Below are 9,325 nucleotides of genomic sequence, written 5' to 3' on the forward strand. Positions count from 1 at the left end.
TTTGTGAACCTCAGCTTCCTTGTGCATAAGGTGATGATGATACAACCCACACTTCAGAGCTACTATGCACAATAAGTTAGTCATGAGTGTGGAGTTCCTGGCACAATAAATAGCTTACCTGTACCTCCTAAGCATAGAAACCTATTCAGTTTCCTCTTCATCTCCATTCTTACTCACTTGCTTCTCATTCTCTCTGTCCTTTGCTGTCCCTCCTTCTCCCTTCTCCATCTCTGCTCAAGTCAATCTTTACACTTTCAGAGGATGTCCCAGACTGTTGTTTTAAAAGGCAGAGCAATTACTACCACAGATCTCTCTGAACTATACTTGTTCTTTATCTTCTACCTTTACCTGGACAACCATAGTCTTTCTTGTGTTGTCATTAGGACATAATTCTTACGACTCAGACAACAGTGATTCTGAGACTGACTTCTGGAGAGGCTGATTGCATTGGAATCAGTCATTATCCTGGGGTGTCTGGGTGGCTCAGTCAGTTAAGTGTCTGACTCTTGGTTTCAGCTTAGGTCATGACCTTGCAGCTTTGTGGATTTGAGCCCCGCATTGGGCTCTGCTCTTATAGTGTGGAGCCTGCTTGGGATTCTTTCTCTTTGCTCCTAACCCACTCATGCTGTCTATGTCTCTCTCAAAAAAAATAAACAAACTTTTTAAAAAATCCCTTGTCATTATCCTTTTAAATTCTACTGAATCATTATTCCCAGCTCTTCACCTCTTCTTTATACTTAACCTTTCTGATTTGAATAGGGTAGCCCCACTAGCTCAAAGAGGGAAGAAAGTATTCTCTTGTTGGAAGTGACCATATTCATGGAACTGGGTAAAAGCAAAATAGCAGCCCAATCTATGCCATGAGTTCAAGTTCCTCACTACTTCATGTGTCATTTGAGTCATCTCGATCGTGAACTCCTAAATGGAAAGAAAATCAAGATGGGCTACATTTAAAAATCAAAGCTGAAACGGTGTTCTGAGAGAAGATAAAAACTGAGCACATCCTTATAAGAAACCCCTTGTAAGGGCCTCCTTGTGCCGATGCCAGCTTAAGGGGTTAGAAGAGGTTGGTCTTTCAAGCTAAGAGAGACCAGAGACTCTGGTCCAGGGCAGCCACACTCTAAGTGCTGGCACCAGCAGCTAGAACAGACTCAGAGGATTTGGGTACCTGACTCATCTGTCATACAAGTCAACACCAGAACAAAGCATCTTTCCAAACATCCTTGACTTCTCAAGGGGACCTTCCTCACTCAGAAACCCAGCTATTTTTCAAGCACCCTGGAATCCACCCTCCTTTCTTCACTCACAATGTTTCTGCCTTAGTCCAGGGCATAACCTCTCACCTGAGTCCTGCATCAGCCTTCTTCTGCACCTTCAGCTGCCTCCCTATTCTCTCTGCAAAGCAATGGTGACCTTTTCAAAATGCAAATCTAACCCATGTCCCTCTACTCCTTGAAACTCTCCAAAGCCTGCCGCTGTTCTCAGGCAGTATTACTAGTTAGAACAGCAAATGTTTTCTATAAAGGGCCAGGTAGTAAACATTTTAGGCTTTGTGGGATATATATACTCTGTTGCAACCACTCAGCTGGGCCATTGTAGCAAAAGCAGCCATTGACAATAAGGTAAGCAAATGGGTGTGGAATGTTTCAATAAAATTCTATTTATAAAAGTAGGCAGGGAGCCAGATTTGGCCAGCAAGCCATAGTGTGCCAACCCCTGAGATTTAGACCAATACCCTGGGTGACTTGGCCACTGCCTCAGAGAGGTTAGCCCCATCACTCACCATGCAATGTTTGCTTTACAGTTCAGCCACACAGTACAATTCATTTCCTCCAAGCAGGCTGTGTTTTATCAAGCCCTTGTACCTCTACTCATGCAGCTCATTATGCTCAGGCCTTTATACTAGATATTAGAGGGCTTAGGCCAGTCTTTGAAGGGAAATTTGGTCATGTGCATCAAACTTTGAAACACATGTTTGTGTTTGACTCACCAGTTCAACTTCTGGGAATTCATCCCATAGACAACTAACTCACCAAAAGCATCCAAAGACATACCTATAAAGGTGTTTGCTGGAGTTTGTTTAGAGTGTTAAGATACATTGGAAACAACCTAAATGTTCATCAATAGGGGAATAATTAAACTATGGTACATACATATAATATGAATAATGTGCTGGTATTGAAAATAATGAAGTAGATCCCCAGATGTTCCGGTAGAAAATTATTTTCAAGATATATTAAGAAAGCAAGATGCAAAAGATTGTGTATAACATAATCTGATTTGTGTAAAAAAGGATATGCACACACAAATGCTTCGTATGTGTAAAGCATCTGAAATGATACACAAGAAATGTAACAGTGCTACCTCTGGGGAATGGAACTGCAGTTGGAGAATTGGAGCAGGGCTGCCAGATATGGTTGTAAAGCCTGTGCACTATACAAGCCCGGGTGGAGCCACATGCCTAGACCACAGTGGCAATGGCGTGCCCTGGACTTGTGCAATATAGTAGCAGCTCTGATTCTGGAGAAGATAAACCTTTTGTTAGCCACCTTTTTATACTATTTGAATTTTTTTTATTTTTTTTATTTTTATTTTTTATTTCTAGGAGAGAGAAAGAGAGAGACAGCGTGAGCAGGGGAGGGTCAGAGAGAGAGGGAGTCACAGACTCTGAAACAGGCTCCAGGCTCTGAGCTGGCAGTCAAAAGAGAGCCCGACGTGGGGCCCGAACCCACGAACCGCGAGATCATGACCTAAGCGAAAGTCGGATGCTTAACCGACTAAGCCACCCAGGCGCCCCTATAGTATTTGAATTTTTATGACACCAAATCCTGATGCTTGAGAGTCAACCCTAGATTTGAAGACTATGCTGTAGCTGTTTGCCTGCTTACCACACTGTCTTTTGTGTGACAAAAGCCTGCCTGATTCACAGCACAGCATGAATGACAACATCAAAGACAGGAGTACATACAGAGAGAGCACAGATTAACCTGACATGGAGCTGGATCTTGCCAGAGAAAAAAGCAAGGAAACATACTTAAGCCAAAGGGAACAGCACATGCAAAGGCATCTATGGGTGAAAAAAGTTGCACATTCATGTGTTCAGAGTGATCTAGAGAAACAGACTGCATGTGTTAGATGGGTATTAGATTTAACACAGCGCCTCAGACCTACTGTGTTTCAGAAAATCAAGGCCAGCTGTCCAGAACTGGACAAGTCATGGCCTTCTGTGATTCCTGTGCTCTTGAATAGAAAAAGGAGAACAAGTTCAAATTCCCTTAATATAAGGTAAGATGTTGTCGGCGTCCTGTATGTAGGTCAGAGGCAAAAGACAGCTGGTGACAGAGACTATAAGAGAAGCTTCATGAAGAAGCTAGTATATGACATGAGGAGGGTTTCAACAGGCGGAGATGGAACAGAGTAGGGCAGAAGGGAGCAACATTTTTAAGCAAAGGAAAGGAACTAAGAGAGCCCAGGACATGCTCAGGTTGCTGGAGCAGAGAGCCACATGCGAGAAGGTTATAGGTGAAGCGAGTAGGATTGGTTGGCTAAATGGAGAGGGCTCTGAACATGAGGCCAAGGATGCTGGCCTGTTTCCACGCTGTTGGTAGACTCTGGGTTTCCAGCTGACATTCTCAGAAGCCGAGGGTTATTATCCAGGACATTAAGTGGCTAATGGGCCCATCCCAGTGCCCTGTGCAGCCTGGAGCACAAATGTTTTCCAAATGCTGTTTTTATCTCTTGGCAACAGTGAGGCCAAGCCCTCTGAGCTAAAAGCCCTGTATTTTCTGTGGTCCATTCTCCTCTCTACTGCCCATGGCCTAAAGCCCTGAGAACTGTCTCTTCATCATCACCACCCCAACCCAGCCACAGCCAAGCCTAGCCCTTCCCCGGAAACAAAGCCAAGCCCACACCTGCTATCTCTGACCTCATTTCTTCCCCACTAATTGATCAGAGCACAATAATAGCAGGCAGCAGGAGGACTAGTCCCTGATGGACACAAAGCTCAGGAGAGAGCGTCAATTATTAATCCTGCACCAGCTGCTGGAGGCAAAAGGCCTCCTGAGTGCCCAGAAGAGTAGCCCGGTCCCAGGTGGGGATGGGGTCGGAGGTGAGGAGAGTGGCTGAGTAATACCCAGCAGCTTCTAGGCCACATCTGGAGCCCCTGGGGCAACAGGATCTGATGCTTGGTCTGAGTGAGTAGATCTGCTGGCCATCTTGGCGACAGTGAGGGGTGGGCCATTTGGAAGGCCCTGAAGATAGGACCACTTCCCTTCTGCTCATCTGCAGCTAATGCCTTTCCTGCTGCCTCCCCTTCCCAAATAGTTCCTCTGCACAGAATCAGAGAGAGAACAGCAGTGAGTTTTTCCAGCCATCCTAGCCAGGTCCAAGCCTAATGCCTCACAAGTATTCTCTCCATGGTTCGAGTCTTCTCCCCATAGTTCAGATCATGGTCTTCCTAGGAGCTGGGAATGGAGACACAAATATAACTCCCCCACCTCTGCCTATCCCAGTTGTACCCAACCTCTGTGACTAACCTACCCAGCCTCACCTCCTCCAGGAAGTCTTCCCTGACTGCTTCTGCCATCCCTGGCTCAGTTCAAGGACAGATACCATATGTTCGCACATACTGGAGGATTAGGGGAAACTTAATGGAGGACTGTTGGGGAGAAGAAGGGGAAAAATAGTGGGGGAGAAGGAGGGAGGTAAACCATGAGAGATGAGTGCTGAGAACAAACTGAGGGCTGATGGGGGGGAGAGGAAGAGGGGTGATGGGCATGGAGGAGGGCACTTGTGGGGATGAGCACTGGGTGTTATATGGTAACCAACTTGACAATAAACTATTTTAAATAAATAAATAAATAAAGTTAATTCCTTTTATTCTGAACCACCTCTTGGAGTCTACATGATTATAAGCTGTTCTTCAGTGTTCTTTTTTTTTTAAGTTTATTTATTTATTTTGAGAGAGAGACAGAGAGAGAGTCAGAGAGAAAGAGAGAGAAACATTGGGGAAGGGGCAGAAAGGAGGAGAGACAGAATCCCAAGCAGGGTCCTTGCTATCAGCCCAGAGCCCAGTATAGGGCTCAAACTCACAAACCATGGATCATGACCTGTGTCGAGATCAAGAGTTGGATGCTTAACTGACTACACTACCCAAGTGCCCCTTCAGAGTTCTGTGAGTCAGCTGCTATATCCTTATAAACTTTCCAAGGGTGGGGCTCTGTAGTCTCTTTGCTTGTGGAAAAAAAGGAAAAGGCATGGAATTGGGAGCCAGAAGAATAGAGTTCAAGTTTGATCTCTGCCCACTAATAAGCTGTGTGCCCTCAAGGAGGCTGCCCAACCCCTATAAGCCTCAGGTTCTCAATCTGCAAAATGGAGAAGATAATATTCGCAGCCTCCCAGGTAAACTGTGACAGGGCTTTGGGGTTGTTCTTTCCACATTTCAGCACAGAGTCTGCTTCTGATCCTCTGTCCCTCTCTCTGCCCCTTGCCCACTCATGCTCGCCCTCTCAAAAAAAAAAAAAAACAACAAAAAACAAAAAACTCACTAGGCTACAAGAAAGGACTGAGGGATGTAAGAATCAATGCAGCCATCCAGAAGTAGCCCAAGTCCTGGAGTCATCAGACATGAGGTCAAATCCTACCTCTTATTTGAAAGCTGTCATTTCCTCTCTGAATTTAGCCTTCCCCATCTGGGGATAATCCTACCTTGAAGAAGTAGTAAAAAGAAGGGAAGCAATCTCTGTAAAATGCCTGGCAAATTGTGAAGACTCAATGAACACCAGCTATGGGATTTGGTTTTTGAGGGGTTCATTTGGTCAGCTTTCTTGAAGTATAATTTACACAGCATAAAATTCACCAATTTTACATGTATAATTCAATGGTTTTTGACAAATGTATCTACTCACATATCACCACCACAATCATGGCACAGAACGTTTCCATCACCCTTTCCATAACACTTTGTTCAAGCCCCCTTTCAATCAATATCCCCCTCACTCATAGTCCCTAGCAGCCACTGATCTGATTCCTGTCCTTATAGTTTTTCTTTTCTATAATTTCATATAAATAGCATAACACATCATGCCATCTTTTGTGTCTTCTTTCATTTAGCATAATACATTTGAGATTCATCCACATCATCAAATATATCAATAGTTCAGTCCTTTTTATTGATGAGTAGTTTTCCATGGTATGAGTATACCACAATTTGTTTATCCTTTCACTAGTTTGATGGATGTTTAGATTGTCTCTATATTTTGGCTATTAAGGATAAAGATGCAGGACACCAGAGTGGCTCAGTCAGTTAAGCATCTGACTCTTGGATTCGGCTCAGGTCATGATCTCATGGTTTGGGAGTTCAAGCCCCGTATTGGGCTCTGTGCTGACAGCATGTAGCCTGCTTCGGATTCTCACTCTCTCTCCCTCTCTTTCTCTGCCTCTCCCCTACTTGCTCTCTCTCAAAATAAATAAACTTAAAAAAAGAATAAAGTTTCTAAAAACATCAGCTACAAAAGCCATCATTATCATTTATCATGGAATCACAGAAAATCAGAGCTGGCCACATCCTCAGAGATCACCAAATCTAGCATCTTTGTCCTAAAGATAAAGATGAGGCACAGAGGGGAGGTTGATAGTTTAGCTCCTTGCTACTAGAAGTGTGTTCCATGAGTCAACAGCATACTGTCACCTGAGAGTTCATTTGAAATACAGAATCCCAGGCCCCACCCCAGACTTTCTTTTTTTTAAAATGTATATTTATTTATTTTTGAGAGAGAGAAAGAGAGAGAGCACAAGCAGGGGAGGGGCACAGAGAGAGGCAGACAGAGAATCCAAAGCAGGCTCCAGGCTCTGAGCTCTCAGCACAGAGCCTGATGTGGATCTTGAACCCATGAACTGTGAGATCATGACCTGAACCAAAGTCAGACACTTAATCAACTGAGCCACCCAGGCGTCACTCCCCACCCCAGACTTTCTGAGACAGAATCTGCATATTAGCAACATCCCCAAGTGCTTCATAGGCACATTCAAGTGTGAAGAGCACTGTTCTAACAGGCAAGAGATGAATATGGGACTAGTACCAGGGCATCTGACTCCCAGGCCAAAGCTGCATTCCTCCAAGTCACACTGATTGGCAGTGGAGGTTGTGGGCAATGACGGTCCAAGGCTTCAGGCTCTGGAAAGCCCTCGACTCTGGGATGGGTCTGGCTGGTCTAGCTAAAGACAAAGCTGCAGCTGCCTCTGTAGCCTTTTGCGGCCATGGGGCCTCTTGGTGTCTGGGTCAGCTTGGACCAATTGCATAAGGTCCTGGGCTTCTTAATTGAAAAGCATAATAATATATTTAGGTCACAAAGCTGTTAGCATACAGAATTAATGACAGTTGTATGGCCTAGGTTGAAGGAGGCAGAAGAAGAGGGCAAAGGAGTCCTGGGTGATTTCAGAGCCTAGAAGTACTCAGTAAACTGATCTCCTGCAGACACACCTTAAAAGTGTAATTATGTCTATTAAACAGATATGCATGAGTATAATAAGCACACTTTCCCTCAAATAGTGATTCCCTCAATAATCATTATAGTTATTGAATTATGTAATAATATTTTATAATATTATTAAGTAATAACTATAAATTGTTTACAGTTTTAACAAATTATAAAAGTCTGTTGTTCTCGTTAATGGGTGATAATTTCAGGATGATAAGTTTAGAAGTGAAAATAATATTGCTAGTCATGAAATTTTCTTTTGTTTTGTAATAGGCTGTTACAGGGTATTTCCTAGCTAAGACAGAAGCAATAAACTTCGTTCACCCCAAGATGGACAACCAATTAACAAATCTAGGGCCCCATACTCTAAAGGAGATCTGATCATCGATCTTCAGATATTTTTTGAATGTCTATGATGTTTTGCTAACTGAAAGTAGGGGGTAGGCAGACTTAAATGAATCATTTCCTTCCAGGAGCATATAGTCTAATGGGGGTGGGGGGGTGGACAGGGGAGGATAAAGTTAAGACACAAATAAATAACCATACCTGGCAGTCTTCCTATGATGAGTGAGTGGTACCAAGTGTCATTGCTTCTGTAGCTCAGAGGAAGGCAGAAAACCTATGGCTGGAGTAATTATTCAATACTTCCAGGAAGAAGTAAGACTGAGAAAGACAATAAAGGAAAGGGGAGAATGCATCAGAAAAGAAGGACAGCTGCAATAGAAGAGTGGAGGTGGGGGGCACCTGAGTGGTTGAGCATCTGACTTCAGTTCAGAAGAGTTCACAGTTAGTGAGTTTGAGCCCTGCATCAGGCTCTGTGCTGACAGCTGAGAGCCTGGAGCCTGCCTCGGATTCTGTGTCTCCTTCTCGCTCTCTGCCCCTTCTCCACTCTCTCTCTCTCTCTCTCTCTCTCTCTTTCTCTCAAAAATAAATAAACATTAAAAAATTTTTAAATGGGCACCTGGGTGGCTCAGTGGGTTAAGCGTCCGACTTCGGCTCAGGTCATGATCTCATGGGTCATGGGTTCGAGCCCCACGTCAGGCTCTGTGCTGGCAGCTAGCTCAGAGCCTGGAACCTGTCTTCAGATTCTGTGTCTCCCTCTCTCTCTGACCCTCCCCTGCTCACGCTGTCTCTATCTCTCTCTCTCAAAAATAAAACAAAAAACATTAAAAAAAATTTTTTTAAATAACTTTGAAAAAGAAGAGTGGAAGTGGGAAACAGATATACTGTATGATTAGAGTATGTAGTGGAAGAGCATAATGGTGTGAGATGAGTGTAGGCATGAAGCTGGGGCCAGCTCTCAAGCCAGGCTGGGAAAGCAGGACTTAATCCTGAAAACAACAGGAGTCAGTGAAGAGTTTTAAACAAGGGCCTGATATGGTCAGACTTTTAACTTAACCTTGAGAAAATTACAGACCCTTAATATATTAAATCCAGGAAGAAAGACTTTGTTCACATGGTCATAATCACATGGTTGCTTTGTAAGTACAAGTTCCTAGGCCCCATTCCTGGCCCAAGTAATTAAAGTCTCTGAAATGGAAATCTACTTTAGGTTCAGAATGCTGATTTTAGTTTTATTTAAGACTATTGATTTTAAGCCTCTCACTTTCCAGAAGAAGAAACCAAGGTTTAAATAGTAAATGAGTTTCCCAAAGATCATAGAACCATTAACTGGCAGAGCCAAGACTGCAGGACTCTAAAGACAATTCCAGGACTCCTCCCTCACCAGCTTCATTGGAGATGTATTTTTTTAATTTTATTTATTTTACAAAGACCTATGTAATGCCAGATTCTCTGTCTTTGAGACATATACAGTAGGACTATCCTACCCAAAGCCTCCCCAGGAG

The sequence above is a fragment of the Crocuta crocuta genome, unplaced genomic scaffold (genome assembly GCF_008692635.1).
Source record: "Crocuta crocuta isolate KB4526 unplaced genomic scaffold, BGI_CrCroc_1.0 scaffold168, whole genome shotgun sequence".
Taxonomy (NCBI): domain Eukaryota; kingdom Metazoa; phylum Chordata; class Mammalia; order Carnivora; family Hyaenidae; genus Crocuta; species Crocuta crocuta.